At 43.2% G+C, this 17,715-nt stretch overlaps 1 non-coding gene across 1 annotated transcript; it reads left to right on the top strand.

Moving 5' to 3' along the window:
• Window positions 1-17,222: 17,222 nt before the first annotated feature.
• On the top strand, window positions 17,223-17,294 carry TRNAT-CGU (transfer RNA threonine (anticodon CGU)). Its single transcript has one exon. It is a non-coding gene; the product is annotated as a tRNA-Thr (tRNA).
• Window positions 17,295-17,715: the final 421 nt, after the last annotated feature.

Below are 17,715 nucleotides of genomic sequence, written 5' to 3'. Positions count from 1 at the left end.
TCCCAGCTACTTGGGAGGCTGAGGCAGGAAAATCCCTTGAACCTGGGAGGTGGAGATTGCAGTGAGCCGAGATCACGCCGTCGCAATCCAGCCTGGGCAACAAGAGTGAAACTCCATCTCAAAAAAAAAAAAGAAAAGGCAAATGACTTGCCTGAAATCACAAAGGAAACAGCACAGATTTGAGACCAAGCTTCTGAAACCCCAGAACCCAAACCATCTGTCTTAGTCTGTTCAGGGAGCTATAACAAAATACCCCAGACTGGACAATTTACAAACAGCTGAAACATAGCGTTCACAGTTCTAGAGACTGGAAGGTCCAACATCAAGGTTCCAGCAGATTCAGTGTCTGGTGAGTTCCAGATCTCTGCTTGGAAGATGGTGCCTTTTTGCTGCATCCTCACGAAGAGGAAGGGACAGAAAGGCCAAAACACACACACACACACACACAAACAGGCTGCCTTTTATAAGGGCACTAAATCCCATTCATGAGAGCAGAGCCCTCATCACTTAATCACCTCCTAAAGGTCCAAACTTCTAATACGTTGCATGGGGAGTAAGTTTCAACATGAATTTTAGAGACACAAACATTCAAACCATAGCACCATTCCTGTAGACTCTATATACAACTCTCTGCCTTTGTCCAGATACTTTGTGAATACAATTGAGGAGTGCAGCTTAATTCATGTCTATCACGAGTTTCCACTAACTGTCCTGATTAGACCTCCTCAATCTCTCACATTTTCTAAAGTACCTACTCACAAATGTTTAATGGCATCCAATGTATGACTTTTTACTAGATTAAATCCAGCCAGAACATGGAGTCCAAGACTGGCGCGTTTTAAGTGAACTCTACTGACTGGGCCATGCAAAATGTCTTGTTATTAAACACTAACTATCTTGCTGGGACTTCTGTAACCATTTGAGCACATACCAAAGCTCAAGAGCGATAAGATTTTTAAATACCTAGCAAGGTTGAAGACACACAAACTCTGTGATCCAGCAAATCAATTTTTTGGTACACATCCTTGAGAAACACAGACGTACACAGGAAATCATGTATAAGAATGAACACTAAAGCATTTACAAAGCAAAAATTGCAAGCAACTCCTATGCCTTTCAATTAGAGAACCATTAAACACTGCAATTTACAGGAATGAACTAAATCTAATGTGCCAATGTAAAAGAATCTTGAAACAAAATGCTGAGGGGGTAAAAAGTGCAGAATAAAGCCTGCATAATTCAAGGAACATTTTAAAACAAGGCTGTATGTTTTATAAAGTTTAAAAACATGGGTGGTAAGGACTCAGGTCAGTTTCAAGATTCAGAATATTTCTGGAAAGAAAAAACTAGATTGGGGAACATCTGAAAGGAGGCTTTAACTTTCTAATATTTAATAATTCTGTAGCCAATACAGCAAAATACTAATATGTTAACTAGCTGATTTTAATTATCCCTATTTTTTGTGAGTTGGAAATATTTTATGGTAAAAAAGATTAGTAAGAACAATATTTCTGATGTATATAGAAACTAAAGTCCTAAATAAAATACTAGCAAATCAAATCCAGTAATATGGGAAAACCATTATATAGCATGACCAAGTGGGGTTTATTCCTGGAATGCAAAGTCGGTTTAACCTCTGAAAATCCATTAATGCAGAACACTGTATCCATAGAATAAAGTACAAAAACTACATGATCATCCCAATACACACAGAAAAAGCACTTGACAAAATTCAACACCCCTTCACAATAAAAAGGCAATGAACTAGAAATAGAAAGGAACTTTCTCACGTTATAAAGGTCATTTACACAAAACCCACAGCTATCATTATACTTAGTGGTGAAAGACTGAATGCTTGTCTCCAGTGCTCAGGAAAAAAACGGATGTCCACTCTTAGAACTTCTGTTCAACATTGTACTAGAGTTTCTACCCAGGACAATTATACAAGAAAAAGAAATAAAAGACATCCAGATTGGAAAGGAAGAAATAAAACAATCTTTATTTGTAGATGGCATGATCTTGCATATAGAGAATCCTAAAGAATTTCCTAAAAATCAATTAGAACTAATAAAATGAATTCATCAAGGTCACAGGATACAAAACTCAATTGCATTTCTGTGCAGTAGCAATGAATAAACCACAGATGAAATTAAGAAAACAAGGGCACTTATAATGGCATCACAAGCAATACTTAGGAATAAATTTAACAAAAGAAGTATAAGATATACTCTGGGCCGGGTATGGTGGCTCACGCCTGTAATCCCAGCACTTTGGGAGGCCGAGGCAGGCTGATCACGAGGTCAGAAGATCGAGACCATCCTGGCTAACACGGTGAAACCCCGTGTCTATTAAAAATACAAAAAAATAGCTGGGCATGGTGGCAGGCGCCTGTAGTCCCAGCTACTCGGGAAGCTGAGGCAGGAGAATGGCGTGAACCCAGGAGGCAGAGCTTGCAGTGAGCCGAGATTGTGCCACTGCACTCCAGCCTGGGTGACAGAGCAAGACTCCATCTCAAAAAAAAAAAAAGACATACTCTGAAAACTTCTTATACTCTGAAAATATTTCTCAAAGACAAATAAATGGAAAGACATCCATGTTCATGGATCTGAAGACTTAATATTGTTAACATGTTAATATTCCCCAAAACTGATCTACAGATTGGACACACTCCCTATCAAAATCTTAGCTGGCTTTTTGCTAGAATGGACAAGCTAATCCTAAAATTCATACGAAATTCAAGGGACCTGGAATATCCAAAATCTTGAAAAAAGAAGAACAAAGTTGGAGGACCCACACATCTCAATTTAAAAACTTACAGCAAAGCTACAATATTCAAAGTGTACTACTGGCATAAGAATAGACATAAAGATCAATAGGATAGCACTAAGAGTACAGAAATAAATTCTCACATTATGGTCAATTGATTTTTCACACACAAAAAAGCCAAAATAATTCAATGGGGGAAGGAACTGTCTTTTCAACAAACAGTGCTGAGACAACTGGATATCCACATGCAAAAGAATGAATTTGGACTCCCTACCTCATACCATATAAAAATTTAAAATAGATCAAACTAAAAGAAGTAAAACAATAAAACTTGTAGAAGACAACAGAAAATCTATGTTACCTTGGGTTAGGCAAAACCTTCTTAAATATGACAACAAAAGCATAAGCAATAAAAGAAAAAATAGACTAGTTAGATATCACCAAGGCTAAAAACTTCTGTGCTCCAAATAACACTGCCCAGAAAATTCAATACAACCCACAAAATAGGAGAAAAATTGTGCAAATTATGTATCTGCTAAAAGACTTGTATTTGAAATATATATAAAAGACTATTACAACTCAATAATAAAAAGATAAACAATTTTTAAATGGGTAAAGAATCTGAAGTCACTTCTCCAAAGAAGAGATACAAATGGCCAATACGTGCATGAAAAGATGCTTGACCTCAGACAAATACAAATCAAAACCACATGAGATACCATTTGACAGATGCTAGGATGGCTATAATCTAAAAAAGTAGATAATAACAAGCATCAACAAGGATGTGGAGAAACAAACCCATATACGCTGCTGGTGGTAGTGTGAAATAGTGTGACTGTTTTGGAAAACAATTTAGCAGTTCTTCAAAAAAGTTTAAAAATAGAGTTGCCATATAACCCAGCAATTACGCTCCCAGACATACATCCAAGAGAATGAAAAACCTATGTCCACACAAAAACTTGTAGCTGAGTGTTTACCACACCATTATTCATAATAGCCAAAAAGTAGAAACAACCCAGATGTCCATCAACTCATGAATGGATAAAATGTGGTATATTCATACAATGGATTATTTGGCCAAAAAAAAAAAAAAGAAAAGAAATGAACTGACTCATGCTACAACAAGGATGAACCTTTAAAACATTATGCTAAGTAGGCTGGGCACAGTGGCTCTCACACCTGTAATCCCAGCCCTTTGGGAAGCCAAGGCAGGTGGATCACTTGAGATCAAGAGTTCGAGATCAGCCTGGCCAACATGGTGAAATCTCGTCTCTACTAAAAATACAAAACTTAGCCAGGCGTGGTGATGCCCACCTGTAATCCCAACTACTCGGGAGGCTGAGGCAGGAGAATCACTTGAACCAGGGAGGTGGAGGTTGCAGTGAGCCAAGATTACACCACTGCACTCCAGTCTGGGTGACAAAGTGAGACTCCATCTCAAAAGAAATCCAATTTTCTTAGTAAACATCCATTTACTTTAAGCACATTTATTGTGAGAGTGATTTTTTGTGCCCTCAAATCTAGTCTTCTGGTTATTTACTGATGCATAATAAAGCACTCTAAAACTTAGTACCTCCAAACAATGACACAGAAGACTTCTGCTTTCAAGCAAAATGGAGTAAGAGGGGCCAGACTTGACTTCCTACCTGAAACCACCAAGATGGACAAAATATATGAAACCCTTTGGAAAATGCTAGATATCAAGAATAACAAAAGAGTTATCTCTGAGGGACAGGAAACAAGGTGAGCTCTACTGTTGCCCAGGGAAGTCAGGTAGAGCCAGTGGATTCCTAAGTTGGCAGCCAGGGCAATGAATCCAGGAGGCCAAGACAGCTTGAGTTTGTAGCACATAATACTAGAGAAGAGAGCTACATTGAGAAAACTCTGGAAATCTACAGAGCGTCTCTTTTAGTATTCAGCAGAGCACTAACAGGTATATGGGTGTAAACATACTACACATGGCCTGGGAAAGAACCCCCCAAAATTACAGGTAACAGCTTCCAGTACTCATACAGTGCCGGGAATAGTGCCTGTTGCCACCAGCCAAGCTGAAAAACTCATAATGCAAGGGACATTAGAAGTATTCAAGAAAATCCTTCCCCAGCATTGAGGATTATAGACTAATCTCTGCTCCAGATCCATCTAACAAATACAAGCAAAAAATATGACATATTTAATAAGATTAATTAATTATAACCAACCAGGAAGTTGTTTTAAAAAAGAACTATTAAAGGCAGAAGTTGTTTAGAAAAAAAAAAAAAAAAACTGACAGAAATGTCAGTTTGCAGACAAGGACATTAAAACCATTTTAACTGAATTCCATATGATCAAAAAGTTAAGTAGAAACAAAAACATAGGAGTTTTTAAATACATTTAACTGTCAGATGAAAACTACAATGTCTGGAGATGAAAAATGCACTGACTAAGAATAATGGAAAATGATACATTACAGAAAAAATATGTCTGGTGAGAGACATATGGTGACAGAGTAGGCTGTAGCCTATTCTATCAGTAATTTGAGTCCCTTAAGGAGTGGAGAGACAGAAAGACATTTGCAGAATATTAGATCAATATACAAAAGTCAATTGTATTTTTATCTACTAGCAATTAATCAGGAATTGAGATTTTTTAAATAGTGCCATTTATAATAGCATCAAAAATATGAAATATATGGGATAGATCTGACAAAAGATATGAAAGGTCTATATACTAAACACTACAAAACACTTTATAGAGAAATTGAAAACCTAAGTAAATCAAGAGATATATAATGTCCAGGCATTGGAAAACTCAATATTGCCGATATGTCAATTCTCCCCAAATTGATCTACAGATTTAACGCAGTCGCAATCGAAATGCCAACAGGTTTTTTGTAGAAATTGTCACCAGATTCTAAAATTCATTTGGAAATGATAAAGAAATAGAATAGTCAAAAAGAGGAACAGGCCAGGCGCAGTGGCTCACATCTGTAATCCCAACACTTTGGGAGGCCAAGGCGGGCAGATCATGAGGTCAGGAGATCGAGACCATCCTGGCCAACATGGTGAAACCCTGTCTCTACTAAAAATACAAAACAATTAGCTGGGTGTGGTGATGCACGGCTGTAATCCCAGCTACTCGGGAGGCTGAGGCAGGAGAATCCCTTGAACCCGGGAGGCACAGACTGCAGTGAGCCAAGATCCCGCCACGGCACTCCAGACTAGCAACAGCGAGACTCAAAAAAAAAAAAAAAAAAAAAAGGAGGAACAAAGAGTTGAAAGACTAAAGCTACCTCATTTCGAGACTTAAGCTACATCGGCCAGGCACAGTGGCTCACGCCTGTAATCCCAGCACTTTGGGAGGCTGAGGCAGGCGGATCACTTGAGGTCAGAAGTTCAAAACCAGCCTGGCCAACATGGTGAAACTTCATCTCTACTAAAAATACAAAACAGCCGGGCATGGTGGCATACACTTCTAATCCCAGCTACTTGGGAGGCTAAGGCAGGAGAACTGCTTGAAGCCAGGAGATGGAGGTTGCAGTGAGCCAAGATCATGCCACTGCACTCTAGCCTAGCCGACACAGCAAAACTCCGTCTCAGAAAAAAAAAAAAAAAGACTTAAGCTACATTAATACAGTAAAGATAGACAAATAGATCATCAATACGACAAAATGGAGTCAAGAAGAGACCCAGGCATATATGGACAACTTATTTTCAGCAAAGGTGCAAAGGCAATTCAGTGGAGGAAGTATGGTCTATTCAACAAAAGATACTGAAACAAACGGATATCTGTATCCAAAAAGGTGGACTTCAATCCATAACTCATATCATATACAAAATTTACTCTGAATGAGTCATAGACCTAAAATCTAAAACTATAAAATTTGTAGAGGAAAAACATTTGTGACTTTGAGTTAGAGATTTCTTAGCTATAACAAAAAAAGAATGATCCATAAAAGAAAAAGTTAATAATTTGATTTAATCAAAATTTAAAACTTTTGCTCTTTAAAGGACACTGTTAAAAGATTAAAAAGAGCCACAGACTGGGACAAAATACTTGGAAATCATATCTGATAAAGGATTTATATTCAGAATATATCAAGAATCTCACTGGTCTGAGTGCAATTTACAACCAATTGATCACAACCAGTTATACATTTCTTTATTCCTTCTCCATTCCCACTGCTTCACTTGGCTAGCCTTAAAAACAAAAAACAACAAAATTTCACATTTTAATAATTTAATATCCCAATAAAAAATGCACGGAACAGAAACTTCACCAAAGACAACAAATGAATGCCAAATAAACAAACACATGAAAAAATGCTCAACATCTTAGTACTAGAGAAACGCAAATTGGCCAGGCATGGTGGCTCACACCTGTAATCCCAGCACTTTGGGAGGCCTAGGTGGGCAGATCACCTGAGTTCAGGAGTTCAAGACCAGCCTAGCCAACATGGTGAAACCCATTCTCTACTAAAAATACAAAAATTAGTCGGGGGCACCAGTGGGCACCTGTAATCCCAGCTTCTCAGGAGACTGAGGCAGGAGAAACACTTCAACCCAGGAGGCAGAGGTTGCAGTGAACCGAGATCATGCCACTGCACTCCAGCCTGTGCAACAGAGCAAGACTCCGTCTCAAAAAAAATAGAGAAATGCAAATTAAAATCACAATGCAATACCATTACATGCCTATTAGAATGACTAAAAGTAAAAAGACTGACCACACCAAGTGTTGGCGAGGATATGGGGGAACTGAACTCTCCTCCACTGTTGGTGGAAATGTAAAACGGTGCAGCCACTTGGTGAAACAGTTTGTCAGTTTCTTAAAAAGATAAACATATGACCCATGGATTCTACTCCTGTGTATGTATCTAAAAGCAATGAACACATATGTCGATTCAAAGGTTTATACACAAATGTTCACAGTAGTTTTGTTTATAATAGCCAAAAACCAGAAACAACTCAAATGTCCATACCACTCAACAACAACAAGGAATGAATTCTTGGTACACAATAATGTACAATACAGGTGAGTCTCAGTTAGGCTGAGGGAAAGAAGCCAGGAAAAAAAGAGCACATACTGTTTGATTCCATTTACATACAATTCCAGGATGTGGGCCAGGTGCGGTGGCTCACGCCTGTAATCCCAGCACTTTCAGAGGCTAAGGTGGGCAGATCACCTGAGGTCAGGAGTTTGAGAAAGCCTGACCAACATGGTGAAACCCCATCTCTACTAAAAATACAAAAATTAGCTGGGCATGGTGGCTCATGCCTGTAATCCCAGCACCTTGGGAGTCCGAGGCAGGTGGATTACTTGAGGTCAGGAGTTTGAGACCACCCTGGCTAACATGGCAAAATCCCATCTCTACTAAAAATATAAAAATTAGTGAGGCCCCTGTAATCCCAGCTGCTCAGGAGGCTGAGGCAGGAGAATCACTTGAACCCAGGAGGCAGAGGTTGCAGCAAGCTGAGATCTTGCCACTGTACTCCAGCCTGGGTGACAGAGCAAGACTCCGTCCCAAAAAAAAATCAAAATTAGTTTGTTAGTGCAAACTAACATATGGTGACAGAAAGCAGAATGGCAGTTGTTAGGGGTGGGAGGGAAGGATGACAAAAGGACATGAAGAAACAACGACGCAAACAACTCAATTTGAAGAAAAAAAAAGAGACCACCTAGATTCTATAGGTGTTTCTACCTGGATGGAAATAGTACCTTTTATTTGAGATAGGATGAGGTCTGGCTACAGTATTTGTACTTTCTCTAAATATTTTCCCTCAAGGTTTTTTTTTTTTTTTTTTTTTTTTTTCCATTTTTTTGAGACAGGGTCTCTCTCTGTCACCCAGTCTGGAGTGCGGTGGCACCATCATGGCCTCACTGCAGCCTTGGCCTCCTGGGCTCAAGTGATCCTCCCACCTCAGCCTCCCGAGTAGCTGGGACTACAGGCACATGCCACCACACCCAGCTAATTTGTGTATTTTTGTAGAGACAAGTTTTCACCACGTTGCCCAGGCTGGTCTCAAACTCCTGGGCTCAAGCGATCCTCCTGCCTTGGCCTCCCAAAGTGCTGGGATTACAGATGTGAGACACTGTGCCCCACCTATTTTTAAAGATAGCGGAGGATTAAATGATATTAATACACCATAACAAATGAGAAATACGCAGAGGTAAACACCAGAGAAAACCCATTTAGATTTCCAGGGCAATAAGCTAGCATCCAACAAACAGCTACAAAGACAGAAAGTGTCACAAGAATGACAGCATCTTAAGAACCATGAAAAAGAACAACGAGATGTTTCCGTTAAAATGTTATTCACGTTTCCATCAAGAAATTCTAGTGTGTCCGTAATGGAAAAAGGAAGAGCACAAAGGTCACATTTCATGTTCGACATTTTTACACCTGAGTTTTACATGAACATTTACAGTTTTACAGCACTAAAGCAAAGCTGCAAGAGAAAAACACAAAAGGTATGTTTGGCTCAGTAAGTAAATTCATCACACTTTGCTCTCATTTCCTTCCACCCATTTATCTTTTCAAGTTGCCAAGAACAGCACTGGGAATAATCACCTCCCACACCAAAAGCTGAGGAGATGATAATTGGTGTCTGATGACAGGAGATGACATTTTTAAATAGTCACTTTAAACTTCATAACATAGATCCCATCCTTAACCACATATATACTGCTTCAGTGTGTATCTGGAAGGTGGCCCAAGAGTAAGCATAAGTTCACAAAAACACTGTACTGGTTTAAAAAATTGCAACTCAGGCCAGGCACAGTGGCTCACACCTGTAATCCCAGCACTCTGGGAAGCTGAGGTGGGCAAACCACTTGAGGTCAGGAGTGGGAGACCAGCCTGGCCAACATGGTAAAACCCTGCCTCTACTAAAAATACAAAAAGCTGGGCCTGGTGGTGCACGCCTGTAATCCCCAGCTACTCTGGAGGCTGAGGCAGGAGAATTGCTTGAACCTGGGAAATGGAGATTGCAGTGAGCCGAGCTTGCACCACTGCACTCCAGCCTGGGTGACAGAGTGAGGCTTTGTCTCTAAAAAAAAATGCAACCCAGAAGATTGTGTCATTTATGTACCAGGGATCTTAAAATACAAGGTCTAGGAAAAGGTCACTATCAAAATTGCTTCCTGGATAATGTGAGTAAAGGTCTGAGTTTCTGAAATGTATAATATGAATAAACATAAAGGGAAATAAATGATTATTTCCTATTTCGAAAAATGCATACCATCTATCATTCATCATGTGAGATTCTCCTACTACTTTATAGAAAGTAGCAACATATGCGAAGGAACTAATTTTGGACATTTACATATTATATCTTACAAGCTTCTAACACTAAAAAGAACCAAAGGAATTTGGTTTGATACCAGTATACTCCAACCCGTAACACACGTCTCAAGCAGCTGGGTAAACGTTGGCCACGTTGTTACACAAAGGGTGAGGCTGATTATTTCTACCTCCTCTCAACTAACCCCACACAAAGCTAAAAATGAGAGAGACTCGAGCAAAAGCAAACATCACTCCTGGAGTCCAGTGGGACCAATGGCCAGCTCACTCACCAGTAAGCAGATATTTTTAGTAGAGAAGGCTGGTAAAATAATACAACACAGAGAGGTCATCTTAGGAAAGTGATGGACCTTATATCCATGGCCAAGAGCTCTACATGTGTGCATGAGAGACAAGTCAACAATGCAAGAGAAGCTGTAATGAAGAAAAATCGGAAACAACCTAGGTGGCCAGCAATAGGGGAATAATAATTCTTATTATTTTTATTTGAGATGGAGTTTTACTCTCGTCACCCAAGCTGGAGCGCAGTAGCGTGATCCTGGCTCACCACAACCTCCACCTCCCAGGTATAGGCGATTCTCCTGCCTCAGCCTCCTAAACAGCTGGGATTACAGGCACGTACCACCATGCCCGGCTAATTTTGTATTTTGAGTAGAGACAGGGTTTCACCGTGTTGGACAGGCTGGTCTCAAACTCCTGACCTCAGGTGATCAGCCCACCTCAGCCTCCTAAAGTGCTGGGACTACAGGAGTGAGCTACAGCACCCAGCAGGGAATTATAAAAACTGTGGTGCAGTCACCTGGTAGATTAGAATGGGGCAAATAAGGAATGAGCTAGAGCCACAGGGAATATGGCTAAATAAAGCTCCAGTGGTCTGTAGAATCCAAAATATGTACATTAAAAAATGTATATGGCCAGGCACGGTGGCTCACCCCTGTAATCCCAGCAGGAGGGTAGATCACCTGAGGTCAGGAGTTTGAGACCAGCCTGCCCAACATGGCGAAACCCCGCCTCTACTAAAAACACAAAAATTAGCCAGGCATGGTGGCACATGCCTGTAATCCCAGTTATTTGGGAGGCTGAGGCAGGGAGTGTCACTTGAACCCAGGAGACGGAGGTTGCAGTGAGCCGAGATCGCACCACTGCACTCCAGCCTGGGTGACAGAGCAAGGCTCTGTCTCAAAAAAAAAGAAAAAAAAAAAAAGTGTACAATATGATACCATTTGTGGGGAGAAAAATCCTACCCAAAACTCTTTATTTCCTATGGATAAATAGATATCAACACGAGAGCAAAGGAAAAGATATGTAATGATTCCAAGTAAACTCCTAACAGTGGTCAACCTTGAAAAAGAGGAGGAGGAAGGAGAGAAGAAGGGAACTTAGAGCTGGGAGGGTGGGGGCCCTCTGCTCCATGCAGGAAGAATGATAAGAGAAATAGCAATTTTGTTCTTTTACTGTCTACTGCTTCTTATATAGATCAACCCATTGTCTACTCTGCATGCTAATGTTGTAGCTCAGATAATCTGGTTGACCTTTTTAGAGCTTATCTGGGGGGAAAAAAAGGAAAGGGAAAAAAGAACAAAACTTTTTATTATTCATAGCTGCCAACTTGATCTTGTTCTGGCTCTGGAACGAACCAATTTAAACAGATATTTTCCAAGGTTAGAGAGGCTCAAAGATTGATTTGATGAGGTGATACCAGGGCATCCTGTACAACTGTAATTTCTGTGCAGGAAAAAAATCTACTTTTCGTCCCTATAACGTTTTGTGTGTGGTTGCCATTATTTGTTAAGGGTGTTGAAATAATCATCATCACCTCTCTTTTCAAGCCAGAAGATTTTTGGTTACACAGACCACACATCTTGCCGCATTCTGCCAGTGCTGACACAATTCCCACATGTGGCAGGGATTTTCACTTGGACAGAGTGTTAAAAGGAGGTGAATACAGTTACCATAATCATTCCAACTACTCCTCCACTGAAAAAAAAATCACAGGAAACTCACATAATTAAATTCCAAAGAAATGAATTCAGAATTAAAGGCTCACAGGCATCAGCATCAAACAATGGGGAAATGAAATATTCATGGATAGGAAGATTCCATACTGTTAAGTCATCAATTTCCCCCAAATTCATCTGTAAATTCAACGTGTTCCCAATCAGAATCCCAGAAGGCATTTTATAGAAACTGATGAGCCGATTCCAAGAATTATATGGAAATGCAAAGGATCTATTATAGGCAAAACAATTTTGTAAAAGAAAAACAAAGTGGAAGGATTTACAATACTTGATTTTGTACCCACTATAAATATAGAATAATCAAGACTGGTGGTAATTGCCACAAAGATGGACATATGGATCAACAGAACAGAATAAAAAGACCAAAAATAGACCACACAGACACAGCTCATTGAATTTTAACCAAGGTACCCAGGCAATTCAATGGGGAGAGGGTAATCATTTCAACAAATGGTGCTGAGGCCTAGCACGGTGGCTCACACCTGTAATCCTAGCACTTTGGGAGACCAAGGCAGGAGGATCACTTGAGCCCAGGAGTTCAAGACCAGCCCAGGCAACATAGCAAGATTCCCCCACCCCCGACATCCACAAAAGAATTTTAAAATTAGGGCCAGGTGAGGTGGCTCAGGCCTGTAATCCCAGCACTTTGGGAGGCTGAGGTGGGCGGATCACTTGAGGTCAGGAGTTCAAGACCAGCGTGGTCAACATGGTGAAACAGCATCTCTATTAGAAATACAAAAATTAGCCGGGCCCACGTGGTGGCACATGCCTGTAATCCCAGGAGGCTGAGGCTGGGAGGCTGGGAGGCTGAGGCAGGAGAATCTTTGAACCTGGGAGGCAGAGTTTGCAAGTGAGCCGAGATCATACCACTGCACTCCAGCCTGTGTGACAGAGGAAGACTCCGTCTCAAAAAATAAATAAATAAAAATTAAAAATTAGCCAGGTAGGCATGGTGGCATGTGCCTATAGTCCCAACTACTCAGGAGGCTGAGGCAGGAGGACCAGTTGAGCCCAGGGCTGAATCAGGAGAATCACTTGAGCCCAGGAGTTAGAGGCTACAGTGAGCTATGATCATGCCATTGCACTCCAGCGTGAGTGACAGAGCAAGACCTTGTCTCTTTAAAAAACAAAAACAACCCTGCCCATCCGTCACAACACAGGGCCCCTGCCTCAAGGAGCTGGGATACTGTGAGTAGCTAAGTGTGCTTTCTTTAGGTAAAATCTTTATTTAGGGTATTAGTAAAAAACCCGCTGTCATGACCTCGGATGACCTAAATATCCAAGCCTGAGGGTTTTTTCTCTTCCACAAGCAAACAAATTTCTCCAGGAATACTTTAAAGCAGTGCTTCCCAAAGTGAGGCCCTGGACCAGCTGCAGCAGCATTAACTGGGAGCTTAGAAAGGCAGCTCCCCGGACCCAGCCCAGACTAACTGAATCAGCCTGCATTTTCATGAAATCTGCAGGTGCCACCCAGCCACCACCAAGGCTTACTGAGATAATGCAGGTGCCAGCCCCTCACAGGCCAGGAAGAGCCTCTGTTGCCCACCCTCACTCTGTGGAGGGCAGCAGGCACCAGGCACACAAGGTGAGCCAGGATGGAGGAGCTGGGGAAAGCCCGGGTCGTCCCTGGAGCCAGAAAGTGTCTTGGAGACATTGCCACTGAATTGTTCAGAAACAATTTTTCAGACACCCACAGCTGTAGTTAAACCACTTTAGATAGATATTGTATCTCAGTGGGACTTAGGTTAATCAGGCACCATCAGGAAGGGAGAGAGGAAGTAAAAAGGCATTCAGCCTTCTAAGACCCTCAGGAGGTCTTTTTGAAAATCTTTTAACGGCTGGGCGCGGTGGCTCATGCCTGTAATCCCAGCACAATGGGAGGGTGAGTCAGGTGAATCACGAGGTCAGGAGCTCAAGACTGGCCTGACTAACATGGTGAAACCCCGTCTCTACTAAAAATACAAAAATTAGCCAGGCGTGGTGGCACGCACCTGTAATCTCTGCTACTCAGGAGACTGAGGCAGGAGAATCGCTTGAACCCGGCAGGCGGAGGTTGCAGCGAGCTGAGATTGCACCACTGCACTCCAGCCTGGGTGACAGAGCGAGACTCTGTCTCAAAAAGAAAACAAAAGCCCCGATAAATTGTGACATCCCTTTTCCAGGAAAACTATATACGCACTTTATATATACTTTTGGGGAATTCACACGTTTCCTGGGCTTGAGTGCATGCATGGGCTCAGGTTAAGAAATTTTTGAGACAGTCTCACTCCATCTCTGCTCACTGCAACTTCTGCTTCCTGGGTTCAAGTGATTCTCCTGCCTCAGCCTCCGGGGCAGCTAGGACTATAGGCATGTGCCACCATACCCAACTAACTTTTTGTATTTTAGTAGAGACTTGGTTTCACCATGTTGCCCAGGCTGGTCTTGAACTCCTGAGCTCAGTCTACCCAACTCGGCCTCCCAAAGTTCTAGGATTACAGGCATGAGCCACCGCACCCGGCCTAAGAATCTCTACTTTGCAGACAGGCACAGGGAAATAGAGGTGCCAGAAAAAGCCAAAAAAGATTAAAGACCTATGTATGTATTTATTTTGTTTGTTTCTAAAATAGAAAAGAGTGCCTAAGTTTCAACACAAAGGAAAAGTGGATGCTTATAAATTATTCAGATCTAGGCAACCTAATTATACAGAAGAAACAAAAAGATCAAAAGTATTCCATCATGGCACTTGGCTTTGTCACCAGATAAATTCTGACATTTTCTCACTTAAAACACCGCCTTTCTACTCCCTTGAAACCACTGTCTGCTTCAGCCAACCCTGGTTTCTCGCCCTAGCATTTGGGAGGCCTGGGATTGGGTCACAGTTGTGTGACATCAGGACCTCACCTGGACCACAGACCCTGTCAGGGCACAGGGAATGTTTGCCTAGATTTAAGTTTCTCAGTAAGAGCGAACGATGGCCAATTCCTCATGACCGAGAAATGGAAGGTTTTGGCTTGATCACCAAAAGCCTTACTGAAAGTTCAGCACTGGGACATTTGTTGGTACAGTGGTTGGAGAGTCCCCAGAACCATGTGGAAGGGAATCTCACATGTTGGTACCTTGGACAATACTTGTTGAGGACATACCTCGTGCAGACGCCAGGGCCAGGACAGACACCTCCACCCTCCAGGTATCTGTGATCCGGGGCTCCTCGGGTCTCCTTTTCACCTGCCAGATAAGTGGGCTTATCAGCCCAACACCTGCCACCTGTGTGCGCTATTTTAGGGCTCACATAGGGTCAGAGGGCCCCCTAGGCCCTGAGGATACAAAGGGCATCCCACCTGCCCATCAAGGTGCATACACCCCTTTTCATGTGCCTGGGACACCTGAGGCTTTCAACTGCCTCCCTTCCCTCAGAAGACAAAGATTTTTAAAGTACCTGTTAAAATCCAATTTCCATTCCACCTGCCAGTTTTGGACTCAGCCCTCATGTGATTTTCCTTCATTTGCTAATTTCTTTTCATAAGCCTCTGCCACTTCTGCACAGTAAGTCCAACAACCCAATAAACACCTCCCCTCCCCACCAAAAAAAAGGATGGGGATAGTGGAGCCAGTATTATCATCTGCCATTCAGAAGCAATGCTTGGTAATGCACGTTTTCTGAAAATGTTCTCCAAGTCGTTCTTTCTTTTAATTGGGGAGCTACCAGGTGATCTGCACTTAGAGCGCCACAGCACTCCAGGTGCAAGGCCTCAGGGTTCCAGTCCTGATGCCTGGAGAGAAAATTATGCATTTCCCACTCATCTGCCCAAACCTTGATATTTAAAGCATCTCTCTGGTATTTTTCAGCTTCCTATTTGCCTATACACCTGCATGGCAGGCTGTGGACGTTCTTAGTATAGGCCCCTATATACCCTACCGCATCACTGGTACCAGGAGGCAGAGACACACGTAACAGAATGTTCTGTGAGCAAAACAAATCCTCCAGTCAACCTAATGCCCAGCTCCCAGCAACAGATTAAATCAATTGTAGCACAGCCACTCAATGGAAAACCATGTAGTTACTAGAGACTAAGGTAACCCACCCATGCATAATAATCCCATTAATTATAGTATATACTTTAGTATATGTGATTTGCTATATTGGGTTAATATTACACAACACATTCATGAATAATAGAAATTGTTATATTTCTCAAACAATGCTATTAATTTTGATTAAACTGTATTACCTACCAAGAGCCATTGAATTAACACATCATGCATTAATTCATGAAAACTCAAAGTGCAGAGAACAGTAAATCAGTCCGTTTGTGTGGAAATCGAAGGGCATGTTTGAATCTATAAATATGAGCGTACACATTAAACTGTCGGGTGCCTTGGGGCTGACTTAGCCGGCAAGTCAGCAGGTCCGGGCGGGAGAGAAGTTGCATTTCTCACAAAATCCCAGGTGCTGCTGCTGGTCTTGGGACCAGGGACACATCCAGGCTCAACAGGTAAACTGGGGGAAGAAGAAACGTTCGGCTTTTTTTGTTTGTTTTTATTTTTTTTCTTTTCTTTGAGACAAGGTCTCCCTCTGTCGCCCAGGCTGGTGTGCAGTGGTGCGATCTCGGCTCCCTGCAGCCCCGATCTCCTGGGCTCAAGCGATCCTTCCCCCCGGGCCTCCCAAAGCGCGGAGCTTCCAGGAGCTTTTATTTTCTAAATCTCACGCCTCCATTCAGCAACCCTGGGTGGGCGTGGGCTCCCTGCAAGGCGGCGATGGACGGCCCGCAGTCGGGCCGACAAGGAAACCTGCTACCATTCCTTGGCTTCCTGGGTGCCTCACTCTAGAGGGGAAACTGAGGCTCCGAGTCGAGCCGCCCTGAAGCGCTACATCGCTGGCGGGGCTCGGATTCGAACCCGGCTTCTCAGATATCGGACGGTGCCCCGCCCGCGGGACCCTCGGGACACCGCTCCAGCCGCGCCCCGGCTCCAGAGCTTCCCCAGCCCGCTGCGGGCGACAGAACCCCGCAGGCTGCGCCCCCGAGCCCCCCGAGCCCCCGAGCCCGCCGGCGCGCGCCCGTTGAAGCCCCGCCCCGCCGGCCGCAACAGGGAAGGGGACGGTGCGAGCTCGTGCTCGCCGGGCGGGCGCACGGGAGCGGCGCCAGGATAGAGGTTCGCGAGGCCGCCATTGCAACGCAGGCGCGGTGGCCAAGTGGTAAGGCGTCGGTCTCGTAAACCGAAGATCACGGGTTCGAACCCCGTCCGTGCCTGACATCCAGCCTTCTCCTGTAGGGGGGAGAATTTTTAGGAGTGGTCGACTCCTGCCGCACTCTGCGAGTAGATCCTTCCCCCTGGACTGCAGAGCCGGCCAACTGTTTTCCTTCAAGGGTTTGGGTTCAAGCTCCCATCCTTCCCTCGCAGAAGGTGGAAGTCTGGGTGGTCCAGCCTCGGCGGCGCGTATGGTCCGCAAATTTGGCCGGCCCCGGCGATCGGCCCGTACACACAGCTACCCCTGGAGCGCTTCATCCCCTGGGAGAAGATAGAGGGCTCTGGGGGTGGGGCAGGGCTCGCAAACTCAAAGGGTCCCCTGCAGATCATGGCCTCAGGGAAGCCCCAACACGCTTGGGGCAAGGAGACCTGCAGCTGCTGTAGTTTGGCTTAAGGGCCCCGCCACATTCTGCTGCACAGGAA

This window comes from Pongo abelii, chromosome 18, assembly GCF_028885655.2.
Source record: "Pongo abelii isolate AG06213 chromosome 18, NHGRI_mPonAbe1-v2.0_pri, whole genome shotgun sequence".
Classification (NCBI taxonomy): Eukaryota; Metazoa; Chordata; class Mammalia; order Primates; family Hominidae; genus Pongo; species Pongo abelii.
The sequence above is the reverse complement of the archived record's forward strand: the minus strand, read 5'-3'. Positions and strand labels throughout refer to the sequence as shown.